Source organism: Coregonus clupeaformis, chromosome 19, assembly GCF_020615455.1.
Source record: "Coregonus clupeaformis isolate EN_2021a chromosome 19, ASM2061545v1, whole genome shotgun sequence".
In the NCBI taxonomy this organism is placed as follows: Eukaryota; Metazoa; Chordata; class Actinopteri; order Salmoniformes; family Salmonidae; genus Coregonus; species Coregonus clupeaformis.
Genome location: NC_059210.1, coordinates 48,651,212 through 48,665,185, shown reverse-complemented (window position 1 = coordinate 48,665,185; position 13,974 = coordinate 48,651,212). Strand labels below are relative to the sequence as shown.

At 42.9% G+C, this 13,974-nt stretch overlaps 1 pseudogene; it reads left to right on the top strand.

Annotated features, from left to right (window-relative positions):
- Nucleotides 1-13,974, top strand: part of LOC121531220 — an 84,613-nt pseudogene that overhangs the window by 51,483 nt on the left and 19,156 nt on the right.

Genomic DNA, 13,974 nt, shown 5'->3' with positions numbered 1-13,974 from the left:
TAAATCCTAATTTTACACCAGGCAACAGATGGGTCATTTCATGTAATCAGTCACTTTTGAGTGCTATTTGAAGTAGAAATTGTGCACCAATATTGAATTTAAAAGCATTTTCTATTAAATGAAGTGCCCTTTAATATAGACCACATGGAGAATTCAAGATCAGATTTTCTATATGACTAAAGACTTGCTAAAGTGCCAAACATGTCAACCTTCTTACATGAACTGAACTCTCATTTTAATATGGTAAAACTATTCCTTTTTTAAATTTTAATTAAATAAATGTTGATAATCTAATAGTCAAATCATAGTGTTAAAGCAGGTGAGCTGGTTCTACTCTTTGCCCATTTTCTGGTGTTTTGTGGTGGAAAACTGAGTGGGTCAAGCATAACATGTCAACACTGTTATCCATACAGTGCCTTCAGAAAGTATTCACAACCCTTGACTTTTTCCACATTTTGTTGTGTTACAGCCTGAATTTAAAATTGATTAAATTGAGATGTATTTATTTTGTTACTGGCCTACACAGAACACCCCATAATGCCAAACTGGAATTATGCTTTTTGAAATTTTTACAAAAATTAAAAGCTGAAATGGCTTGAGTTAATACAGTGAGGGAAAAAAGTATTTGATCCCCTGTTGATTTTGTATGTTTGCCCACTGACGAAGAAATTATCAGTCTATAATTTTAATGTTAGGTTTATTTGAACAGTGAGAGACAGAATAACAACAACAAAATCCAGAAAAACGCATGTAAAAAATGTTATAAATTGATTTGCATTTTAATGAGGGAAATAAGTATTTGACCCCCTCTCAATCAAAAAGATTTCTGGCTCCCATGTGTCTTTTACTCTTAAAGGGAGTGCTCCTAATCTCAGTTTGTTACCTGTATAAAAGACACCTGTCCACAGAAGCAATCAATCAATCAGATTCCAAACTCTCCACCATGGCCAAGACCAAAGAGCTCTCCAAGGATGTCAGGGACAAGATTGTAGACCTACACAAGGCTGGAATGGGCTACAAGACCATCGCCAAGCAGCTTGGTGAGAAGGTGACAACAGTTGGTGTGATTATTCGCAAACGGAAGAAACACAAAAGACCTGTCAATCTCCCTCTGCCTGGGGCTCCATGCAAGATCTCACCTCGTGGAGTTGCAATGATCATGAGAACGGTGAGGAATCAGCCCAGAACTACACGGGAGGATCTTGTCAATGATCTCAAGACAGCTGGGACCATAGTCACCAAGAAAACAATTGGTAACATACTACGCCGTGAATGACTAAAATCCTGCTGCTTCCACAAGGTCCCCCTGCTCAAGAAAGCACATATACAGGCCCGTCTGAAGTTTGCCAATGAACATCTGAATGATTGAGAGGAGAACTGGGTGAAAGTGTTGTGGTCAGATGAGACCAAAATGGAGCTCTTTGGCATCAACTCAACTCGCCGTGTTTGGAGGAGGAGGAATGCTGCCTATTACCCCAAGAACACCATCCCCACCGTCAAACATGGCGGTGGAAACATTATGCTTTGGGGGTGTTTTTCTGCTAAGGGGACAGGACATCTTCACCGCATCAAAGGGACGATGGACGGGGGCCATGTACCGTCAAGTCTTGGGTGAGAACCTCCTTCCCTCAGCCAGGGCATTGAAAATGGGTCGTGGATGGGTATTCCAGCATGACAATGACTCAAAACACACGGCCAAGGCAACAAAGGAGTGGCTCAAGAAGAAGCACATTAAGGTCCTGGAGTGGCCTAGCCAGTCTCCAGACCTTAATCCCATAGAAAATCTGTGGAGGGAGCTGAAGGTTCGAGTTGCCAAACGTCAGCCTCGAAACCTTAATGACTTGGAGAAGATCTGCAAAGAGGAGTGGGACAAAATCCCTCCTGAGATGTGTGCAAACCTGGTGGCAAACTACAAGAAACAGAAACGTCTGACCTCTGTGATTGCCAACAAGGGTTTTGCCACCAAGGACTAAGTCATGTTTTGCAGAGGGGTCAAATACTTATTTCCCTCATTAAAATGCAAATCAATTAATAATATTTTTGACATGCGTTTTCCTGGATTTTTTTGTTGTTATTCTGTCTCTCACTGTTCAAATAAACCTACCATTAAAATTATAGACTGATCATGTCTTTGTCAGTGGGCAAACGTACAAAATCAATAGGGGATCAAATACTTTTTTCCCTCACTGTATGTCAGGTTGGATGGGGAGCGTCGCTGCACAGCTATTTTCAGGTCTCTCCAGAGATGTTTTGATTGAGTTCAAGTCCGGGCTCTGGCTGCAGGGGATCAAATACTTTTTTCCCTCACTGTAAGTATTCAACCCCTTTGTTATGGCAACCCTAAATAAGTTCAGGAGTAAAAATTTGCTTAACAAGTCACATAATAAGTTGCATGGACTCACTCTGTGTGCAATAATAGTGTTTAACATGCTTTTTGAATGACTACCTCATCTCTGTGACCCACACATACAATTATCTGAAAGGTCCCTCATTTGAGCAGTGAATTTCAAACACAGATTCAACCACAAAGACCAGGGAGGTTTTTCAATGCCTCGCAAAGAAGGGCACCTATTGGTAGATGGGTCAACAACAAAAAATGCAGACAGGGATTTTTCCATGAGGCCAATGGTGACTTTAAAACAGTTGCAGAGTTGAATGGCTGTGATAGGAGAAAACTGAGGATGGATCAACAACATTGTAGGTACTCCACAATACTAACCTAATTGACAGAGTGAAAAGAAGGAAGCCTGTACAGAATACACATACAGTGGGGAGAACAAGTATTTCATACACTGCCGATTTTGCAGGTTTTCCTACTTACAAAGCATGTATAGGTCTGTAATTTGTATCATAGGTACACTTCAACTGTGAGAGACGGAATCTAAACAAAAATCCAGAAAATCACATTGTATGATTTTTAAGTAATTCATTTGCATTTTATTGCATGACGTAAGTATTTGATCACCTACCAACCAGTAAGAATTCCGGCTCTCACAGACCTGTTCGTTTTTCTTTAAGAAGCCCTCCTGTTCTCCACTCATTACCTATATTAACTGCACCTGTTTGAACTCGTTACCTGTATAAAAGACACCTGTCCACACACTCAATCAAACAGACTCCAACCTCTCCACAATGGCCAAGACCAGAGAGCTGTGTAAGGACATCAGGGATACAATTGTAGACCTGCACAAGGCTGGGATGGGCTACAGGACAATAGGCAAGCAGCTTGGTGAGAAGGCAACAACTGTTGGCGCAATTATTAGAAAATGGAAGAAGTTCAAGATGACGGTCAATCACCCTCGGTCTGGGGCTCCATGCAAGATCTCACCTCATGGGGCATCAATGATCATGAGGAAGGTGAGGGATCAGCCCAGAACTACACGGCAGGACCTGGTCAATGACCTGAAGAGAGCTGGGACCACAGTCTCAAAGTAAACCATTAGTAACACACTACGCCGTCATGGATTAAAATCCTGCAGCCCACGCAAGCTCCCCCTGCTCAAGCCAGCGCATGTCCAGGCCCGTCTGAAGTTTGCCAATGACCATCTGGATGATCCAGAGGAGGAATGGGAGAATGTCATGTGGTCTGATGAGACAAACATAGAGCTTTTTGGTCTAAACGCCATTCGCCGTGTTTGGAGGAAGAAGAAGGATGAGTACAACCCCAAGAACACCATCCCAACCGTGAAGCATGGAGGTGGAAACATCATTCTTTAGGGATGCTTTTCTGCAAAGGGGACAGGACGACTGCACCGTATTGGGGGGAAGATGGATGGGGCCATGTATCGCGAGATCTTGGCCAACAACCTCCTTCTCTCAGTAAAAGCATTGAAGATGGGTCGTGGCTGGGTCTTCCAGCATGACAACGACCTGAAACACACAGCCAGGGCAACTAAGGAGTGGCTCCGTAAGAAGCATCTCAAGGTCCTGGAGTGGCCTAGCCAGTCTCCAGACCTGAACCCAATAGAAAATATTTGGAGAGAGCTGAAAGTCTGTATTGCCCAGCGACAGCCCCGAAACCTGAAGGATCTGGAGAAGGTCTGTATGGAGGAGTGGGCCAAAATCCCTGCTGCAGTGTGTGCAAACCTGGTCAAGACCTACAGGAAATGTATGATCTCTGTAATTGCAAAAAAGGTTTCTGTACCAAATATTAAGTTCTGCTTTTCTGATGGGGAAAAAAAGTATTTAGTCAGCCACCAATTGTGCAAGTTCTCCCACTTAAAAAGATGAGAGAGGCCTGTAATTTTCATCATAGGTACACGTCAACTATGACAGACAAAATGAGAAAAAGAAATCCAGAAAATCACATTGTAGGATTTTTTGTGATTTTATTTGCAAATTATGGTGGAAAATAAGTATTTGGTCAATAACAAAAGTTTCTCAATACTTTGTTATATACCCTTTGTTGGCAATGACACAGGTCAAACGTTTTCTGTAAGTCTTCACAAGGTTTTCACACACTGTTGCTGGTATTTTGGCCCATTCCTCCATGCAGATCTCCTCTAGAGCAGTGATGTTTTGGGGCTGTCGCTGGGCAACACAGACTTTCAACTCCCTCCAAAGATTTTCTATGGGGTTGAGATCTGGAGACTGGCTAGGCCACTCCAGGACCTTGAAATGCTTCTTACGAAGCCACTCCTTCGTTGCCCGGGCGGTGTGTTTGGGATCATTGTCATGCTGAAAGACCCAGCCACGTTTCATCTTCAATGCCCTTGCTGATGGAAGGAGGTTTTCACTCAAAATCTCACGATACATGGCCCCATTCATTCTTTCCTTTACACGGATCAGTCGTCCTGGTCCCTTTGCAGAAAAACAGCCCCAAAGCATGATGTTTCCACCCCTATGCTTCACAGTAGGTATGGTGTTCTTTGGATGCAACTCAGCATTCTTTGTCCTCCATACACGACAAGTTGAGTTTTTACCAAAAAGTTATATTTTGGTTTCATCTGACCATATGACATTCTCCCAATCCTCTTCTGGATCATCCAAATGCACTCTAGCAAACTTGAGACGGGCCTGGCCATGTACTGGCTTAAGCAGGGGGACACGTCTGGCACTGCAGGATTTGAGTCCCTGGCGGCGTAGTGTGTTACTGATGGTAGGCTTTGTTACTTTGGTCCCAGCTCTCTGCAGGTCATTCACTAGGTACCCCCCGTGTGGTTCTGGGATTTTTGCTCACCATTCTTGTGATCATTTTGACCCCACGGGGTGAGATCTTGCGTGGAGCTCCAGATCGAGGGAGATTATCAGTGTTCTTGTATGTCTTCCATTTCCTAATAATTGCTCCCACAGTTGATTTCTTCAAACCAAGCTGCTTACCTATTGCAGATTCAGTCTTCCCAGCCTGGTGCAGGTCTACAATTTCAATTTTGTTTCTGGTGTCCTTTGACAGCTCTTTGGTCTTGGCCATAGTGGAGTTTGGAGTGTGACTGTTTGAGGTTGTGGACAGGTGTCTTTTATACTGATAACAAGTTCAAACAGGTGCCATTAATACAGGTAACGAGTGGAGGACAGAGGAGCCTGTTAAAGAAGAAGTTACAGGTCTGTGAGAGCCAGAAATCTTGCTTGTTTGTAGGTGACCAAATACTTATTTTCCACCATCATTTGCAAATAAATTCATTAAAAATCCTACAATGTGATTTTCTGGATTATTTTTTCTCAATTTGTCTGTCATAGTTGACGTGTACCTATGATGAAAATTACAGGCCTCTCTCATCTTTTTAAGTGGGAGAACTTGCACAATTGGTGGCTGACTAAATAATTTTTTCCCCCACTGTATTAAATACTTATGTTATGCAATAAAATGCAAATGAATTACATAAAAATCATACAATGTGATTTTCTGGATTTTTGTTTTAGATTCTGTCTCTCACAGTTGAAGTGTACCTATGATACAAATTACAGACCTCTACATGCTTTGTAAGTAGGAAAACCTGCAAAATCGGCAGTATATCAAATACTTGTTCTCCCCACTGTATTCCGAAATATGCATCCTGCAACAAGGCACTAAAGTAATACAGCAAAAAAATTCAAAGAAATTGACTTGATGTCCTGAATACAAAGTGTTATGTTTGGGGCCAATCCAACATATCTCGCTGAGTACGGCTCTTCATATTTTCAAGCATGGTTGTGGCTGCATCATGTTATGGGTTTGCTTGATTAGGATGTTTTTTTTTGTTGATAAAAATAAATGAATACAGCTAAGCACAGGCAATCCTAGAGGAAAACCTGATTCAGTCTGCTTTCCACCAGACACTGGGAAATGAATTCAAGTTTCAGCAGGACAATAACCTAAAACACAAGGCCAAATCTACACTGGAGTTACCAAGCAGACAGTGAATGTTCCTGAGTGGTCGTGTTACAGTTTTGACTTAAATCTGCTTGAAAATCTATGCCAAGACCTGAAAATGGTTGTCTAGCAATGATCAACAACCAAATTGACTGAGCTTGAAGAATTTTGAAAAGAATAATGGGCAAATGTTGCACAATCCCGCTGTGGAAGGCTCTTTGAGACTTGTATTGGTGATGTTGAATACTTATCTAATGAAGATATATTAGTGTTTTATTTGTTTATTATTTTTACAAATGTTCGAATTTTTGTTCCACTTTGACATTAAAGTATTTTGTGTACATAATTGACAATCAAGTTTAATCCCACTTTGTAAGACAACACAATGTGGAAAAAGTCAAGGGGTGTGAATACTTTCTGAAGCCACATTAGATAGACAGGCTAGATTCTTATTTTTGGGAAGCTTGCATTCAATTGCCACACCCTGTTGCACACAACAAGCTTCCATTCCCAGTCAACTGTAAGTGCTGTTATTGTGAAGTGGAAACGTCTAGGAGCAACATCAGCTCAGCTGTGAAGTACTGTTTAGAGCTATAGCTGCCTTTCCCTTCACTGGAACTAAGGGGCCTAGCCCGATCCATGAAAAACAGTGCCAGACCATTATTCTTCCTCCACCAAACTTTACAGTTGGCACTATGCATTTTGGCAGGTAGCGTTCTCCTGGCATCCACAAAACCCAGATTCGTCCATCGGACTGCCAGATGGTGTAGAGTGATTCATCACTCCAGAGAACGCGTTTCCACTGCTCCAGAGTCCAATGGTGGCGAGCTTTACACCACTCCAGCCGAAGCTTGCCATTGTGCATGGTGATCTTAGGCTTTTGTGCGACTGCTTGCCATTGAAACGCATTTCATGAAGCTCCCGACGAACAGTTATTGTGCTAACGTTGCTTCCAGATGTAGTTTGGAACTCGGTAGTGAGTGTTGCAACCGAGGACTGAGGATTTTTACGCACCACGCGCTTCAGCACTCGGTGGTCCCATTCTGTGAGCTTGTGTGGCCTACCACTTCGCGGCTGAGCCGTTGTTGCTCCTAGACATTTCCACTTCACAATAACAGCACTTACAGTTGACCGGGGCAGCTCTAACAGGGCAGAAATTTGACGAACTGACTTGTTGGAAAGGTGTCATCCTATGACAGTGCCACGTTGAAAGTCACTGAGCTCTTCAGTAAGGCCATTCTACTGCCAATGTTTGTCTATGGAGATTGCGTGGCTGTGTGCTCGATTTTATACACCTGTCAGCAATGGTTGTGGCTGAAATAGCCAAATCCACTCATTTGAAGGGGTGTCCACATACTTTTATTTATATATACAGTACCAGTTAACAGTTTGGACACACCTACTCATTCAAGGGTTTTTCTTTATTTTTACAATTTTCTACATTGTAGAATAATAGTGAAGACATCAAAACTATTAAATAACACATATGGAATCATGTAGTAACCAAAAAAGGGTTAAACAAATCAAAATATGTTTTAGATTTTAGATTCTTCAAAGTAGCCACCCTTTCCCTTGATGACAGCTTTGCACACTATTGGCATTCTCTCAACCAGCTTCATGAGGAATGCTTTTCCAACAGTCTTGTAGGAGTTCCCACATATGCTGAGCACTTGTTGGCTGCTTTTTCTTCACTGTGCGGTCCAAATCATCCCAAACCATCTCAATTGGGTTGAGGTCGGGTGATTGTGGAGGCCCGGTCATCTGATGCAGCACTCCATCACTCTCTTTGGTCAAATAGCCCTTACACAGCCTGGAGGTGTGTTTTGGGTCATTGTCCTGTTGAAAAACAAATGATAGTCCCACTAAACGCAAACCAGATGGGATGGTGTATCGCTGCAGAATGCTGTGGTAGCCATGCTGGTTAAGTGTGCCTTGAATTCAAAATCAATCACAGACCGTGTCACCAGCAAAGCACCATCACACCCCCTCCTCCATGCTTCACGGTGGGAACCACATATGCGGAGATCATCTGTTCACCTACTCTGCGTCTCACAAAGACACGGCGATTGGAACCAAAAATCTCAAATTTGGACTCATCAGACCAAAGGACAGATTTCCACCGTGTCTAATGCAGCCGGCCGCGACCGGGAGACTCATGGGCGGCGCACAATTGGCCCAGCGTCGTCCAGGGTAGGGGAGGGAATGGCCGGCAGGGATGTAGCTCAGTTGATAGAGCATAGCGTTTGCAACGCCAGGGTTGTGGGTTTGATTCCCACGGGGGGCCAGTAAAAAAAATGTATTCACTAACTGTAAGTCGCTCTGGATAAGAGCGTCTGCTAAATGACTAAAATGTAAATGTAAATGTAATGTCCATTGCTCATGTTTCTTGGCCCAAGCAGGTATCTTCTTCTTATTGGTGTCCTTTAGTATTGTTTTCTTTGCAGCAATTCAACCATGAAAGCCTGAGTCACGCAGTCTCCTCTGAACAGTTGATGTTGAGATGGGTTTGTTACTTGAACTCTGTGATGCGTTTATTTGGCATGGAATCTGAGGTGCAGTTAACTCTAATGAACTTATTCTCTGCAGCAGAGGTAACTCTGGGTCTTCCTTTCCTGTGGCGGTCCTCATGAGAGCCAGTTTCATCATAGCACTTGATGGTTTTTGCGACTGCACTTGAAGAAACTTTCAAAGTTCTTGAGATTTTCCGTATTGACTGACCTTCATTTCTTAAAGTAATGATGGACTGTCATTTCTCTTTGCTTATTTGAGTTGTTCTTGCCATAATATGAAGAAAAAGCCATATCTCAGACTGCACATCTTAATCTTTTCTTTTTATTGGTTTTTTCTTTGCAACTCTGCCTAGAAGTTCAGCATCCCGGAGTCGCCTCTTCACTGTTGACGTTGAGACTGGTGTTTTGCGGGTACTATTTAATGAAGCTGCCAGTTGAGGACCTGTGAGGCGCCTGTTTCTAGACACTCTAATGTATTTGTCCTCTTGCTCAGTTGTGCACGGGGTCTCCCACTCCTCTTTCTATTCTGATTAGAGCCAGTTTGCGCTGTTCTGTGAAGGGAGTAGTACAGAGCGTTATATGAGATCTTCAGTTTCTTGGCAATTTCTCGCATGGAATAGCCTTCATTTCTCAGAACAAGAATAGACTGACACGTTTCAGAAGAAAGTTATTTGTTTCTGGCCATTTTGAGCCTGTAATCGAACCCACAATTGCTGATGCTCCAGATACTCAACTAGCCTCAAGAAGGCCCGTTTTGTTGCTTCTTTCAGCTGTGCTAAGATAATTGCAAAAGGGTTTTCTAATGATCATTGCTTCTTTCAGCTGTGCTAACATAATTGCAAAAGGGTTTTCTAGTGATCAATTAGCCTTTTTAAAATGATAAACTTGGATTAGCAAACACAACGTGCCATTGGAACACAGGACTGATGGTTGCTGATAATGGGCCTATGTAGATATTCCATAAAAAATCTTCAGGTTCCAGCTACAATATCCATTTACAACATTAACAATGTCTACACTGTATTGCTGATCAATTTGATGTTATTTTATTGGACAAAACAATTGCTTTTCTTTCGAAAACATGGACATTTCTAAGTGATCCCAAACTTTTGAACGGTAGAGTGTGTGTATGTATATATACAGTGGGGAGAACAAGTATTTGATACACTGCCGATTTTGCAGGTTTTCCTACTTACAAAGCATGTAGAGGTCTGTAATTTTTATCATAGGTACACTTCAACAAAAATCCAGAAAATCACATTGTATGATCTTTAAGTAATTAATTTGCATTTTATTGCATGACATAAGTATTTGATATGTCAGAAAAGCAGAACTTAATATTTGGTACAAAAACCTTTGTTTGCAATTACAGAGATCATAAGTTTCCTGTAGGTCTTGACCAGGTTTGCACACACTGCAGCAGGGATTTTGGCCCACTCCTCCATACAGACCTTCTCCAGATCCTTCTTACTGGTTGGTAGGTGATCAAATACTTGTGTCATGCAATAAAATGCAAATTAATTACTTAAAAATCATACAATGTGATATTCTGGATTTTAAAAAACATATTCTGACCAGTACAACTCTTAAAACGACATGGCACAAAGTCCGTGGCACTGCCTCTCATGGCAAACAAATGAGAATCCCTAACTAAAGTAAAATAGCCATTCAGATACTGGGGAGACCATGCCATGTAAGATTTTGTGTGTCAATCACATTTTCAGCCGAATTACCCTTTTATCAACCGTTAGCCACTTACTAGTTCCCTTAATTGATTTTAACACATACAGCAATGTATTAACACTTACTGTAGATTGCAGCTGCCAATCAAGTAAGCTGTGGGAAAAGTGTATTCAGTGTGAAGCGGAAGCAATGTACAGCAATGTGTCCTAGCTATCATCACTAACGATAAAGCAGTTATTAATATTTCTGTCTTGGGGAAAGTTCTGATCCTCATATCAGCCTATGCTCTGGGCTAGAGAGAGGGCGAGGCGTTTACCTTGAGGCAATTTACTGCTCCCATCTGTTTGATAAGCAGATAATTCAGCCCACATCAAAGATGGCTGCCGACTTTGAACCTCCATGCCAGGTGCCTTTCTGACAAATCACATTAATTATGCTTCAGGAACTCTTGATGAAACTAATGATAATCAGAGTCAGGTTTTGTTTTGTTTTCCCTCAGCGGTTGTGATTGGTCATTGGATTGATGAAGATAATAATTTGGAGAGCGATATGTGGGTGTAGTTGACGTCATTCGTTGCTCATTTGTTTTGTTGGCCTTTTATTTACCTGCATCTCCTGACTTGTTCAGCCTGCCCAGTGTACACATGTGATATGCATGCTCTGTTTGTCCGATGAGAGAGTGAATGCATCTGACACCCGATCCTGGCCTCCCATTGTGGGGAGGTTTTTGTTTATGATTGGTGAGCGCTTCTCTTCTCACGTCCGTCCCTGTGCTGGTCCTAGGAGTATTTAATAACCGAGAGTTACCGCTCTTGCTCTTGACTCCGGTTGAGATACATTTAGAGATTAGTGTTTTTCTCCCCCAAAGCCAAGCACGGTCCATATCAATAGGCCCAGTCACTCAGGGAAGGCCAGGATGTTTACGCTGGGATTGAAAGTACATCATGTATGCTTTCCTTAGACATTCAATAACACAACACAGTTAAATGGCTGCTTAGTGCCTAGCTACCTAGCTACACACTGGTGTTTCTGTATCTACTGTCATACTGCATACAGGTGTGTGAGAGCATAGTGAGGGCAGTTTTTATTTCCATTATGAGTTTGTTTGCGCATATGGATGTTGGGACTGTCAGGGTTTCAGAGGAGTGGCCCAGCGTTCCGTCTTTTCAAAGCCCTGTTCTCAGATCCACCCTCCCTGAGTCACACTGTACTCATAGCCTACATTACTTTGGTCTTGTTCAAATTATACTTGCTTTGTATTGATCTGTGTAATAGGTACATGTGGTGGTGAATGTGTGTCTTTTTTCCCTTTTGCCTCGTTTGTTAAGTCTATTCTCAACAACCTTGTGCCATTCTTTTCCTTTACAGAGATGCTCTGAATCTCCTGAAAAAGTTCCCTGATTCCAAGGCAGCTCCAGTTACGGTAGCCCCAGCAACGGTTGTCCCCAGTCCAGTGGCCACCGTAGCAGCTGCCCCGCTCCCCCCAGGCAGCAGGCCCATGTACCCACCTCAATCCATACCTGGCAAGCCTGGAGCACCGGTAAGTACAAACACAGCAAACTGCCCTAGCACTAAACACTCACATTTCCAAATTGAGATCTACACAAAGTGCTCATGGGCCTAGGGCTTGATTTTGGATGGGCAAAAGTCCTCTAAGAAAGTGCATGACTGCCGTGCACCTCAACACAGTGGAAAACATCATGATGTTGGAAGAGCATGTCAGGGCCAGGGTTAGAGACGAGTGGGTTTGACTCTTCAAGGCTCACTGGTTTGCGAGGAGATAAAGGGAGACAGGGACCACCTCAAGGTTAGTATGACTCACTATGGGCTCCTACCCTCCCTACCCTATACACACACACACACTCTACCTTGCCTTCTCTCAGTGCTGCAATTCACTGAAGATGATGGGCATTACCCACAATTTATCAAGATCTATGGGGCGGCAGGTAGCTTAGTGGGTAAGAGCGTTGTGCCAGTAACCGAAAGGTCGCTGGTTCTAAACCCCGAGCCGACTAGGTGAAAAATCTGTCGATGTGCCCTTAAGCAAGGCATTTAACCCTAATTGCTGATGTAAGTCGCTCTGGATAAGAGCGTCTGCTAAATGACTTAAATGTAAATCTATGATTGGTTGAATTGAGGCCACGTTGTCACAGATTCACATAGAAGGTTCACGTTGATTGATTGACTCCTGACTTCACATTACTAATTTGTCTGTAAGTGTTGGAGCCTCGTCTAGCCTTATGTAACATTTGTATAATGTCCTGTGGGGGAGGAACAGCAGATTGATAAGTCCCTCATTCAGAAAGTTCAAATATTTTCCACTGTGCCTATCGGTATTTAAATGCCGTGATTTGTGGCTTTCATGTCCTTAATTTCCTCCTGTTTATTCCTGTTTTGGCACCTCTTCCCATGTACTGGTAGTAATAAGCATTTTAGTGCCGGTCAGTGAGATTGGTGAGTGGACACAGTTATTTTGTATTCCAGCTGGGTTTGGAAGAAATACTAGGTAATTAACCAAACACAAACAACTAGACTTCAGATACAAACAAACACTGTAGTGCCATTCTGCTCCAGAGTTTATAAATAATTGGTCTTAGAAGATATTAGCAGTGTCTTAATAGTCCCCCTGAGTCCCCCTAAGCCATATGTGTTGTGATAGGTTTGCTATGAAACAGATCCTTATCGTTGTTTGCACAATGGAGAGTTTACTCACAGCCCCCATGCTCCAATGCAAAGTGAGCATGAAGGCCTATCGCCTTACTCCTCACGCACAGAGAGACCTAGCCATCAGATAGACCGACAGACAGAGACCTAGGGCTTGGGGCTGTGCAGGGGGCATCCAGACCTAATCATCTGGTCAGTGGAGACAGTGTAGAGAGCTGAAGACATGGACCTCTGACAGTGTCCTGACCAACTCCTCTAACCTCACTGTATTTTGGAATGCGTGCTGTTGACAGCATTTTCTATGTTCTGGCACCAAGGTCACAGTGTTAACAGGACACCATGTAAAAATGTATTTATTGATTGACTGGTTGATTGATGAAGCCCTTTGGTTTGATATGTGTATGACGTCTGTAAGCCGTGCATAACATTGGTGTTGATAGCCATCCCTCCCTCCCGGCTTAGCGAGGGAGTAACCGTATGTAGACGAGAGCACCAGTAACCTCCAACACAGGCACTGTCTCAACATGCCTGTTAAAAACATAGAGGAGACGGATAGAGAGACGATCGGCTTTGGTTTCCTCAGGTTTATCTCGCTCTCTCTATAAAAATGCCCTTGCAGCTCAGTGACTGCTGGGACTCCAAATGAGACATCAGTATCACCTCGGTTTCCTTTGACAGACGGCGGGTGAGGAGGCGGGAGGGAGGCTCCTGGGTCTCTTGATAAGTCAGAATAAGCCCACCTCCAGTGATAAGATAACACTTTAACATATTTCTAAGTTGTAAGGTGATGGGGGAATTTGTTTTCAATAATCTGATGATGTGAGGGAA